Here is a 14,270-nt window from a genome sequence, read left to right on the forward strand (position 1 = left end):
GTTTGCATGCTTTGACACTCCGCCTACTCTCACCCCTAAAATGTTATAGGAAGAAGCTATTACTGTGAAATATTGGAAATGAATCTAAGGGAGGAGCAGAATTTTTCTGTTAAATTTGGTATCAGAATTGTTAATGTAACCCTAGCTTGTGATTTTTCTGGGTGGGGGGGAGGTGGTTATTTGTTTTATTTTAATGAATGTATTAACTGGTTCTTGCATTGCACTCAGCAACCTTATCTTAATAAAGTTTTATGTTTTGGGATATTTAGAGGATTTAGAGGTGAAGTTACTATCAACATTAACCTAATCCTCCTGTATCCCTGTAATAAATAGTTTCTGGATCAGTGTAGGTAGATTGAAATAAAGTGCCTGTGGGTGTGTGGTGGGCTAATATTTTACAATATGATACAGAACACTCTGCTGATTTCTAGAGGAAGTGCGCCCATGTAACTTGGAGCAGAATTTGGCCGAAAGAGTTCAGAGACCAGAATGCATCATGTGCTGAAAGATGATGTCACTGAATGTGCAGGAAGTATGATGTGCCTGAGGTGTAGGGAGAGCCAGTGTAAGCACACATCTTGTCATACATGGTTGCTTGGTTAAAATATTAATCAGTATTTGTGATAGTTATCTGTAAGTAAGACAATTAGCGACATTGTCAGGTAGTTCAAGCCCAAAAGTGTCTCTTTCTTAAATATTAATGGAAGTGTATTAAATAACATGGTGGGGGGTGCTTTCTTTTCAGAGTTAAATGGAAAGTATATTGTTTGGGTTTAAATTCCTTCCTCAATCCTCGTTGTCTGGTGCTGTCTCCCCCTGCAGCATATATAGCTATGATCAGTGTAGAGTCAAACATTTCTTCACTTACTGTGTACATTACCATGCACATCTGTGATTCTGTATATACTCATTAAATAAAAATTAAAGGAATGGACTGCAGCAAACAGGTTATTCATGACCCACACAAATAAACAAAAAAGACTGGCAGCCAGTAAACATGGTTTCTGAGGAAATGTGGGGATCTGATATTGGCAGGTGCCATCTCCGCATTATCTGTCCTAAGTATGTGCTTTCATGAATCACTGAGTCTCTGAAAACAATCTGTGCACCTTCTGGCTTCATATTTACCTATCAAAATCGGATTATAATTAAGTCACAGGTAACCTACTAACAGCTAACAAAAAAAAGTACTGCCCAATGCCACAACAGAACTTTGCATCGTATTGTAATTAGAAAAATGTTAGTTTTCCATGTGCATACTGAAAACATACTCAGTGTGTAAAATGCTGTCCCAAACATCTGCCTGTCTGGTACCTAGCTATGTCTGCATCTATTAAATGTAAATAAAGACTTGGAAAATCAAAACAGTTGTTGTGCTTTTGATCAGAAGGGCACTGATATACATAAAAGGCTACATTCTGAAAGGTATCTCAAATAGGTCATTTTTAAGGGTATGCCTTTCCAGGTTTGGTATTGTTCTTGAGCATTGCAGTTGGCATTCATCTCTGGCAGACAAACCATGGGAGGGTGAAACCAGTGCTTCAAACTGCAGGTTAGAACTGCCAAAGTTGAAGTTACATCTTCCCTGCAAGGAGTAGGGATCAGTGGCTTTGCAGAGGAGGATGCTAGAAATGGCTGAAACATTTTCAACAAAATGGGTTTTGTTGAAAATGCTGTTTTGTCTAAGCTAAAATGTTTAATGGAGATGTACTGATTTGATGGGAAGGTTTCTGAGATCCAGGGAGAAGTCTCTGGTCATTTCCAGAAAGACAGGGAGACCTCTGAATTGAAAACCTGACCTTTTCAACACAATTTCATTCTACTAAAATGTTTGAAAGGGTTTGTTTTCAGTACAATGTGGAATGAAAAATTTTAAAACCTTGAAAGTTGGAGTGAATGGAATTACTGTTCTCCAGCTTGCTCTAGAGAATGCAGCTTGTGCGGGGAGTGGATCTGGGTAACTCAGTGGCTGCCTCTGCCAGTACTAACTTCCAGGTGGACTTTTAACCTGGTCCAAAGGGTAGTATGCTACACATAATGGCTACTTCCCAGCTTCACCTCTTTCTAACCCCAGCTTCCAAAGCAACAGAGTCCAAGTCATGTGCAGTTGAAGCAGTGGGGCTTTGATGGGGCCTGGGAAAAAGGAAGTATTAGTAAAGGCCCAGCACTTTTCTCTTCCTCTTGCCTCTATGTATTTTGCTCCCCTCCACAGGGTGGAATAGAGGGGACCGAGTAGTCCAAAATATTGACACAGCCTTATCTTCAAAAGTGGCCACTAATTTGAGATTCTTCAGTTTCTGGATGTCCAGCTTGAGACACCTTGTGCCTGATTTAGAGAAGTGCAGAGCATATGCAGTTCCTGCTGACTTCATTCAGATCTGTGTTTGCTCAGCACTTCTGAAAATCAGTCCAAAGTGTCGCATGCTGGGCAGCCAAAGTTGGTGGCTGCTTTTGAAAATGTTGTTAACATTTCTTGAAGTGTACTGTACGTGTACCCTCAGGGAGCAGATGCGTAACCTTGTGCAGACAATTAATTATTTTTTGTTTTCCAAGGAGAGACTATCAGTAGCTGAGCAGCTACTAGCAGATAAGAGATTAATTCGCCATTTCCTTTTGGTGCAATCATTTCTGCTTGAAAACCTCAGAAGAATTACCAGGCGATCGTTTGGTAATAAATATCCAACAATTTGTGATGTCTGGCTACCGATTTCATTCCAGTACACTCTAATGAGCTGACATGTCCACCTTATATGCATAAAATCACTTCTTTCACCACAGTTTCTCCAACGTTTATCCCCATTAAATCTCCCTCTATTTTTTAACCTGACTGGTGTGAGGCATCATTGAAACAGTATCTTAAAGAAATTTTCTGTTACTGTGCTACAGCTATTGGTGGTCCTCTTTTCTAGATCAAGCCTCATTCTTCTGGGGTAATGTGTCTGTGCAGGTCATTTTCCCAGTGTATCTAGCATATGTGGACATATTTGGGTTAGGAAAGTTGTCTGTAAAGATTGATATAAATTGGTTATATCGTTTTTTGTTTCCTAATTGACCAGACATCTTTGATTAAATTTAGCTTTCTGTATTTTTTTCTGTATTTCAGTTTTTCTAGAAATTTGAGAAACACACTGCCCTAAATTTAAAGTGCTTGTATCATGGGAGAGCAGGCCAATAAAAATGAACGTTGATCTCTAAATAAGTTAGAAAAAATTCTTTACTGAATAGCTGACCAACCATATATATTCCATTTTTAAAGCTTTCTGGGTCATGAACAGGGGTCAGATCTGGATTATTTGCAATGGATGTTCTTAGCAAGAGAAAAGCATGTACATTATCTATAGTTCTATCCCAAACCCATAGAATAGCCTTTGCTAAAGGATATGTATACATTTCTGGAGGGTGTGATCTTTCTTTTTTCTTTTTTTTTTATTACTCCATGGTAGCCTAGCAATATTTACACTGTCACAATTTTCATGTTCAATAAAGACGAAGTGCTTGGCTGAGTTAGTGTGCTTGGAATCCATTAGTGCTTTGAGGTGGCTGGGTTAACAGTACCATAGAATATTTGGAACAGCTAATCCCCACCGTTTCACAGGTCTGCACAAAGTACTACACTCACTCTTTCTTGGTCTTTTCTTATTCCATATAAATTCTAACAACATCCTCTGTAATCCTGCTAGGATTTTATCTGGGATGATCACAGAAAGATTTTGGAACAAGAAAGGTAACTTTGCTAAAATATTCATTTTGAATGGTGGCTATTCTTCCCAACCAAGCACTCCAGATCTTTTTTCATTTGCAGAAGTAGTGGTTTGACATTTAAGTCATAGAGCTCTCCTAGGTTGTTTGAAATTTGAGTTCCCAAGTATTTTATGTTTGCAATATAGTTGTAGCCGTCTTGGTCCCAGGATATTAGAAAGATAAGGCTGGTGAGGTAATATCTTTTATTGGTTCTGTTGGTGAAAGAGACAAGCTGAAGCAGAGCTCTGTGTAAGCTCAAAAGCTTGTCTCTTTCACCAATAAAAGCTATCATACCCACCTTGTCTTTCAAATATTTTATATTGTACTCAAATGTTTTCTAGAGGAATGACTTTTCAGTGTCTGGCAAATATATAGCCAGCATTTTAGATTTTGCATAATTTACTTTTTAATCCTGATCCTTTCCGAAAGTCATGGATTTCTTTAGAAATTAATTTTAGGGCCTGTGGCAGAATTTTATTAATAACCCTGGCCAAGTTGAGATTTTCTAAGAGAGAAGCAATTAGAGTGAAATTTTCAACCCCCTGCACAATGACTAAGCATATGGACTTTGTATATAGGAATAACGTACTCTGGGGGACAGAAAATTCCCCTTACAAACTCAGCAGCAGTTTTACAGGTGTACAAGGTTTGGGGAGGCCGACTGCAAGGCCTCTTTGGGCATGTCTACACAGCAAACAAACAAACAAAACAAAACAAAACAAAACATGGCTGGAAGTCTCAGAGACCGGGTCTACAGAGTTGGGCTCATGCTACAGTGCTGAAAATAGCTGTGTAGATGTTCAGGTTCAGGCTAGAGCTCTGGCTCTGAAGCCCAGGTTGGGGGATGGGTTTCAGTGTTCAAGCCCAAATATCTATACAGCTATTTTTATCCCTTTGAGTCCTAGATTGCTGTGACTTTATGATTATGGTGCTGTTTTAAGTTTGTGTTAGAGTTAATTTAATGTCCCTAGTTTGGAGCCTCTAGGCATATACTTCAGATGCAGACCTTGTATCTGACACCCCTCTTGGCAGTGGGGACACCACAGTCCAATAACGTGGGCTCTGAAACTATACTGTGTCCCCCAAGCCTCCTCAGCACCTCTTGCTCCTGCCCCAGAACCCCATGGAGGGCAGGGCATTTCTGCTTTGGAGGTACTTGATAGTGAAAGCAAATAGACCCAGGCTTTGCAAAAGGTTTCTAACTCAGTTACTCTTTACTTAAAGATACAGCACAACAGAGTACATGTCAGTTAGAAAACAAAAAACATCCTGAATGTAATGCCCCTTACTTTGGCTCACCCTTCACTTGGGGATTCCTGAGGGGGTTCATTAGATTTCAGGTAGGCAGAGTTTCTTCAGCATCATCAGACTCCTGCAGCAGCTCTCCTCACCTTGAGCTGGTAAAAATGACCCAAAAGCCAAGGAAGCGCAACTTCTACCCTTTTATAACCTTCCACTCTCCTCTGTCATGTGACCTGGTCAGCCTCTGCCTGTAACCACAGTCCCCTACCAGACAGCTTTGTTGCCAGGCAACTTCTCTTCTGACAAATCAGTTCTCCTGGGTAGGCGCCAGCCTTTTGGCTAAGGATGGTTCCATTTCAACTGGAGAGCACTTAAGTTAACCACACTTTATTGTTAGCCCTGTGCCACTACCTACTGGAATTACAGTCCAACATGTATGTAAAAGGACAACAGAGAAGGAAAAAAAAATTCAAAATGGATTCTGCAGTCTGACATAGATATAAATAAAGAGCCCCCAGTATCAAACAGAATTCATAAACTGAATATTGATAGATTTCCCGAATTTACTCATATTCTTTTGACATTTTTTCACTGGATTGTCTCACTTTTCTTTATAGATGATCTGTTGATAGAATTGATGTGAAAGCATATGAGGCACCTATTGAGATTTTGCAATAGAGTGATGAAACTGGGATATGTATTGCTTTTTAGTATCTGTTGGAGATGGAAATGAAAGCTTTGTGGAGCATGGGCATATGTTCTTGACAGTGTTGCATGTAGACAATGTGAAAGTGGAAAAGAACACTAATCTTTCCTTTTAACTTATTTCCATTCTTCTAAGATTTTGAGTGAATGAATTCTGTCCAGCCGCAACCTTAATTGCCACTACAGTAATTTTTTGGGGAAAAAAAAAACATTTTCTTTTGTCTCCCTTGGGTGATAGGGTTGTTTGATTTTCAGCTTTTTAAATATTTGCAATATGACTGACTTTTTCAGAAACATTGTAACTTGATGCCAAATCCTACTTGCCTTAAACACATGGGAAATGCCATTGAGGTCAATGATAATACTCACATGTAGATAAGGTAACCAGGACTTGACCAAAGTAATTGGCAAAATTTCAACAGTCAGATTTCCAGCATGCATTAAGTCCAGTTCCATCGGGTGACAGACTGGTATATTAATGTAGTGTGAGTTTGAGTTTTCTTGGCATATCAGCCACTTCTAAAACTGAAACAAATGTTCTAGATTTGTTCAGTACAGGTTTGGTTTTTTTAAAATAGTAATAGAAGTTTTGTACAGTAAAATGTATTTATTTAATTTATTTGTGGTTTAATTCATTTTTATTTTTTAATCTGTTGTTTGTAATGCTGTCATTGGAAAGTTACAATATGTTAGTTTTGAGGGCAGCAAAAAAGAAATATATAACTTTGAGTTATAATGGTCCCATTGTCAGCTGCTGAATTAAATTATTTTATTTTATTTACATGGTTTGAAAATAATTAGAAGTTAATCTCTGATCAGTTTTACACCTTTGTCTACACAGAGGGAGTGAGTCCTGATTAGTTTATTTATCACCAAAATTTATGTAATTTCAATCAATGTTATCACTAGACTCAGTTAGTACCAATCTGTAGTCCTACCTTGCCCCTTTAAGATTTATAAAATGGGTTCCGCTCCAAATAATTCTGTTAAAGGAATTGTGGATTGTCAAAGTCTGTGGTATATATATGGTGGAAATCCCCTACATTAAAAGCTTTGGGGTAGAACTAAATAAAATACAAAATCTAATTATAAATTAATTTTTGAGTTATCTCTTACTTTAGCATTGCTAGGAGTAGATTTTTAAAAAAAAATCAAGGCAACATATACTGATATGCTGTCATAATTTACATTGAAATAAAAAGATGAACTGGGAAGTGTACCCCTCTATCAAACTTCTCATGTTACTGAAATTGTATTGGGTTTTATGATGTTTCTTCTCTTTATGTATTTTATCTTTTAAAATGCTTTTAATTGAATACATGTCAGTAACTCTGACTTTGCATTTTAAACCTCTGTGAAAATACATCTTTAAGCGGAAGTGCTGCTGCAAGTACACAGTGTTGCCAACTCATATGATTTGGTGTTTTTTCAAAAGCTTCAACTCTTGGAATCACATGATTATGAGAGATTCTCAATTTCATTTAAAAAAACCAGTAGTTTCCTAGCGTTCATGGTTTCAGAGAAAAACTTGAAAATGAGAACTGAGTGTTCCCTAAATGCTCACATGAGGGAAATAAAAAGAAAGAGACATTTATTATTTTTAAAGCTCTCATGATTTGAGGGGCCTGACTCATGATTTTTGAATGGGTGGGATTGGCAATACTTAAGGATACGATTTAGTCAAGGAGGTCATGGAGTCTGTAACTTTGATGAACCTCTGTGATTTCTTTGGCTTCAACCTGCCTCAGCGTCATAGCTGAGGCTATCTTCCCCCATGGCTGCGTGAGGGACTGTCATTCCCCAAGGCTCTGGCAGGGGCTGGAGCTGTCATCCTCTGCAGCTGTGGCAGGGCTGGAACCTCCCTCCCCCCCACCTCACAGGCAGCAGGGTTTGGGCTTTTGTTCTCCTTGGTAGTCAGCGCCTCTCCTCCCCGTTATTTTTGGTAAAAGTCAAGGGCAGGTCACAGACTTCCATGAATTGATGTTTATTGCCTGCAACTTGTATGTGACTTTTACTAAAATAACTGTGACAAAATCTTAACCTTAGCAATACTGATTATGGTATAGTTGAGTGCTGCCCATCTTTCGTTAGGAGCTAAATCAGGCCCTGGGTGTGCTCACAGAGAGCGTATTGACCCAAAAGTAGGTAGAGAGGTGGTGGCACCAAAGTCTTTATTCTTCACCAGCCTGCAGAGTGGGCTTTCCCCCATGGGGAATCAAACAGCTTGTACAGTCCCCCTGCACAATGGCCTGCTGTGGCGAAGAGGCACAGTCTCTTGTACAGCTCCTCACTGCTCCAACTCAGACCCATGACTAAAGCCATAATTTATCCCTACCTACATTTACTAAAAAAAAAATTTAAGTCAAGAAAAGGACATTTCTTCACAGACACGTAATCCTTCCCAAACCTCCCCTCTCATCCTGTGTATCCCACTTACCATTTAACTAACCAGTCTCTCCTGTCCTCCCTGGCAAAGGAGTGAAAGGGAAGAGGAGAGAGATGGCTTGAAGTTTTACTTGAAGTCAAGTGCAGTTTGCATACCCAGATCTGAGCCTTAGTTGCTCGTGCTTCTGTTAGAGAAGATCACTACAGACAAAGGCAGCAACTGTGAAGACTAAGGACTCAAATCTTCCCCCAATTACACAGGAGCAATGCTCACTGACATGACAGCAATGGAAGTGGCACATATATAACTGAGGATATAATTAGGCCCTAAAATTTTAAGTCTGAAATAGACTGAACTCCTTCTTTAGATAACCATTTTTTAACAATTAATACTAAAGCTGGGTGGGAACTCTATTTACTGTTTTGCAAAAATTCATTATTTCAATTTTTTTCCATTCTGAAACATAACAAAACCCACCAAAATTGTGAAAATTTCTGTGAAATCAAAAGAATTTGTGATCCAACTTTGACAAAAAAAAAAAAAAAAAAATCCCTAGTGGGCTGAGACTAACATGACAACTTCCATGATAGAAGATATATTTTTCAGTGAGTTATAATTCCCTAAAAATAGGTGTCAAGTATCAGAGGGGTAGCCGTGTTAGTCTGGATCTGTAAAAAGCGATGAATAGGTGGTTTCAAGTGGAAGTCCCCTCTCAACATTGACTGCAGTACAGCACTGCTGTAACACAACCTATCTAAAATAATTCACTTTAAAAATGCCAAGTTAGAAAAATGATTCCGCCATGTAATGTGATAGCCATAAACAACAGCTATGTTGGAATAGTTTCAACATTTGAAAGGTCAAGTTAAACAAGATACAACTGGTGGCAAGTTGATCACCTTGCTAATATTAATAAACTCAAGCCTGAATTGAAACTGTATTCAAGCACTTTGTTTTAAATAGTATTTTTGTACATATTTTAAAAAGAAAAAGCATTTCACATTTTATCCTTAAAGCAAAAAAGGGGGCTGTATGAGTAAGTGAGGCAGAAAGTTCACTGGATACAACGGTGGAATGAGAGTCATATGCTTGGGTTCTGTTCCCAGCTCAGGCAGTAACCTATTGTATGATCTTGGGCATTTAACTACTCTGTAGCTCAGAATATGTCTACACTGCACATTAAGTGTGGGCTCTTCCTCTCCCCACCCCCGCCTGCTTCTGTCCACATATAAATCAGTCTGACTCAGGTCCAAACCTTGTAATTTTGCAGTGTGGACACAGGTCAAACCGCAGACCCGAATCAAAGGGCTGCTCAGTGCAGTATAGACACATTAGCACAGCTGTGAGACTCGGGCAACTGTAAGCCCAGGTTTACAATGAAGTGTGGACACTCAAGCATGGGCTTGGAAACACTGAGTCCACAAGCCAGGGTCCCACAGATCTGGGTTTACAATGCAGTGTAGACGTACCCTCAGTTTCCCAGTCTTTCTAATAATGCTGCTCATGTATCTTTGTAAAGCACTTAATGAGCGGTGGCTAAAAAGTGCTTTACAAATTCTATTATTGTTTTATTTGCAGTTATTTAGTACTTCCATGTATACCCCAAACAAGTCCATCAAACTTCACAGAAGCTTGTAAAGCTCTTACTTTTATATGGGGTTTATTGCAGTTCCAGATATATCTAGAGAAAGAACTAATCAGGCCTATAAAAACTCTGCACAAGGGAACATCTGAAATAGATAAAGCAGAGTTAGCATATGATTCCTTTTCGGTGAGGTAATGCTATCCAATGCGGACAGCTGAAGAATTCCATCTCTGTAAGTTTTGTTTAGTAAAATCTATTATTTTGTCGAAATCCGAACATATGTAAATTCCTAGAGTTATTTTGGAAAGTGGCAAAGCAATTATATCCTCATCTGGAGTTTTCGGAGTTCCTTGACTTCAGTCATTCAGATTTTAGGCCTGGGAATGGTGAAGAAACTTTGCTGATGGTACTGGTCAGTGATCTCCTTCAGGAAATGGATAAAGAGACAGGCACCATCTTGATTTTTTCAGACCTGGCAGCTGCCTTTGAGAGGTCTATGGTCACTAGCAGGGTGGACAAAGTCCATTTCTTCCTTTGTGAGATGTCTCCATGTTGTGGAATATGCTCATTTGCTTTATTTGATCTTTGGTTGATCTGGGATACTCAAAGTAGCTGTGGCCAAGAGTGCTTTTTTTCCTATCTACTACTGGCAGGAGAGAGTAACTGTTCTTTTGGATACAGGCCTGTTTACAACTGTACAGGTTTTTGTCACCTCAACACTAGATTACTCTAATGCATTGGGCTAGACATAGAGACCCCACAAAAGCTGAAATTGCTTAATAAGCAGGCAGCCATATTCTAGAGCAGATGTCTCCAAACAGTGGGGCTCATCTCCTTAAGGGGGAATGGTGCCACAGGGGGCAGGTAGGGAGTGTCACCCAGCCCCATTCCACTCCCAGCTCTGCTTCGGCCCTGCTCTCACCCTTGGCCTGTGCTCACAGCCTGGCTGTGGCTTCACACCTAGTCCCACCCCCAGCCTTGGCACCTGGCCATGGCTCTGTTCCCAGGCCTACACCCGTCCCCAGCTTTGGCTTCCTTATCCCTGTCTCCCCCCGACAGTTGCCAACTTTCATGCAGTACATAAGCACCCCGACTTTCACAATAAGCCAAAAATCAAGCTAATCCCATTTCAAAACAAGGCCAAAACAAGCCAATCCCTAAGAACCCCAACACTCTATGTGACTAGATCCCCCTGACTCTCTCCCCCCCTTTGCCCCTGCTGGCCTTCCCCTTGCTGGGAGCCGATCAAAAAAAAAAGCAACAAGCAACAAACTACAAGCCAAAATCTAGCCAACAAGCAACTCACAAACCAATTACACCAAAACCAAGCCCAATTTCTGCATTTTTTTCCATGGATTTGGCATGTCTGCTCCCCCTTCTCTTCCCCCCCAGGGAGCCATGGCCCCGCTCCTGGCCCCAGCTTGGGGGCATGGACAGGGATGAGGAGGGGCATGACCCTGAAAAATATGGGGACCGTTGTTCTAAAGTAATGTGTCATGCAGAAAGTACGTTGCACTTGCACTGGTGCTTGTCTGCTCTAGCTTCTGGGTGAAGTATAAGCCACAGTGTGGGAGAGGGGTAAGTTGAAATATACAGATCATTTGTGGTGCTGTTGGGGTTATTATTATTACAATAATATCTGTCCACCATAAAAATAATACATGGAGATATACCTATCTCATAGAACTGAAAGGGAAAGGTCATTGAGTCCAGTCCCCTGCCTTCACAGCAGGACCAAGTACTGTCCCTGGTAGATTTTGCCCCAGATCCCTAAATGGCCCTTCAAGGATTGAGCTCAAAACCCTGGGTTTAGCAGGCCAATGCTCAAACCACTGCGCTGTCCCTTCTGCCCAAATTGTAATTGATTCCTCCCAGGATCTCCTAAGATAGTAATCAGCAGAGACCCTAGTTTTCTGTGTTAAGAAAAACCAAAATCCTCTAATTAAAAAATATAATTTGTGTTTTTCCACGATTAAAATGAAACATTGAACTTTAGTTTCTCCAGCCACAATATATATAGGTTTCGGTTGAAGCCAATGTTTTATTGATATAGTTATTATTTTTAAGCAAGTTCAAAGCCTACCAGTTCCATCAATCATTATAATAAAACAAATAATTCCAATTTGTGTTTTTTACATTTACCAAAAACATCTATATTCTGTATTTTCAGAAAATTGGTTTGTTTGTTTTTTAGATGCACAAAAATACTGTAATGGTCCATTCACAGTGCATTGTTTCTTTACATTTACTCTGTCGATGGCCCTGCTGTTTCAGCCTCGTTTTTGTTTCTTCTCAGTTTATGTTTAGCACTTTCTAGGTGTCCTACAATTGTCTGCCTTTGAACATAATCTGCAGACTTGCTACGTACAATACAGAGCAGCACATTGCCAACAACATGAAATTTGTCCTTGCCTAGGGGTGATTTTTAAGTGTGCAGCATCTTTTCATAACTTTAATTACTCACATCTGGAGGCTAGAGTGAAATTTGAGATACATTAAAAACATGAACCCCTATATGCCATTGAGTAACCTCTACACACCAGAAACAGTTTATTGGAGTAAGTTTAGCTTTGTAAATTTCAAGTGCGTTCAAAAATCAGCCACAAGAGGGAGGTTGTGTACATTGAATAAGTGATACTGATACTTTCTGTAAAATTCAGTTAATAGTTAATATATGTTTTTATTTTTTCACAGAACATAAAACTAGAGAGTTGCTGTAAATATGCAAATTCTGTGTTTGTCCATGGCAAATGGATTTCTAGGATCCCTGGTAATCAGTGGAAATGACAGAAGTGATCTTTGCAGGGAAATGGAAACACTTTTCATTGGTGAAATGTGCTTTACAGCTTTAATTCACAAAGGAGTCCATTAATGGAAACACCAACCTGAGAGCGCATTCCTAAGACTTTGAAATTTTTACACAGCAATTCTGTTTCAGTATAAAGAGAGAGTCACTGCTTGGGGCAGCTGATTTTGATGCCATTTATTTGCTTAGAGCTGTTCACCTTTGATCAAATCATGTAGAAAAGAAGATGATGTATATTCCTCTCATTTCACTCTACATAAATTGGACATATTGACAGTCCACTAGTACATCCTGAAGTCAAAGCATGAAGAAGGGTGACAAATTACCTGTATCCCAGAGCCATTTGTTCACCAATCTCTACTCACTGTCAATGGCTTGTGTGCTCACTACAATCCCAGTCTGAGCTTTATGTACCAATTGTAAGAGCATGACATGAGCCTCAAAGGGACATAAAGCAAAACATTGGCTGGTGGGAAATCCTTAAGCCTGTCACAATTCAGAAGAAAAGCTCCAGGAAATAAAACTAGAATTCATAAACAGTAGTATTTTAGCAGACAAAATATTCTTCATTATGGATAATACATTTAGACAGGAATAGAAGGCACATTGACATAGCACATGCATAGTCCTGTGTACAATTCATTTGTGCATAAAGGGTTCCATCCTGCGTGGAGCTAAGGACTCCGGCCTGTGTGCCCCAAAAAGTGAAGCATGTGTTTATATGTTTTACTGGCTCTGTGCCAGAAGGCTCAGTGACTTGTAGGATCAAGCCCAGAGCATTAAGACATGCTGCAATGTAAGATAATGCAAGCCTTACAATGCTTCTTTCAGCAGTGCACATGGTATGGTGGCTTTTATACAGCATCTTGTTAAGTTATTCCACTTTAGCCGTGCAGTTTCAAATAACCTTGAATGGTTTTAAATTATCTTTGTAGTAATTTACCTGCTGAACCAATTTGCCTTAGGAAAAAGATACAAAGTATGCATTAAACAAAGCATATTAATAAAAAAAAGAAAATATTGCCTGTGTCCCAAACTTTATTCCTTTCCTTGCATATTCACATCTAAGACCCAGCTGCCCATCTATAACGTGTAGCCTACATTTCCACTGTATCTTCCATATACATTCAATATAATTGTTGTTTTCTAGTACTATAAATATTGCTTGCTTTCAACTAAGTATCATCTCTTGTAATATCATCTTGTTACACTATGTCAAAATAATTTACTTCCCCCATCTTGCACATTAAAGTACTGAATGTCTGATTTAAATTAATCATTATTCTCTTCATCTACACTACTGTCACTCGATTGAAATTGCAGATTGTTATTTGTTTATACTTGGAATGCTTACAGTTCATCTATTTGAAACCTGAAGCGTTCATGTCAGAATAAATGTAAGATTGTCAGCATAACAAACATTTATAATTACTACATATTATAAATACAAATTTAACTTGCAAATACATATGTTAATGGACAAAAATACTACAAAAGACTTTCCTTTCAAAACGTAACTTGAAGAAAGTCATGTGTATTGTCTAAATCAGAACAAATACAAGTTTAAAATAAAAGATAAATGCAATATAAGTAGTCGCTTATTTTATATTTGCAGGTATAGCAGCTGATTTGGTCCTTGATCCTGCAAATACATGCTTTGCTTTAAGCAGGAGAGCTGTTCTATTGACTTTAATAAAACTTCTCAGGTGCTTAAAGTTAAGCACATGGGGATCTGGGACCCAGGTTTCCAAATGAGTTTTTCCCCAATAAATAGATTCCACACACTCATTATCACATCCAGTGAT

The sequence above is a fragment of the Chelonoidis abingdonii genome, chromosome 2 (assembly GCF_003597395.2).
Source record: "Chelonoidis abingdonii isolate Lonesome George chromosome 2, CheloAbing_2.0, whole genome shotgun sequence".
NCBI lineage: Eukaryota > Metazoa > Chordata > Testudines > Testudinidae > Chelonoidis > Chelonoidis abingdonii.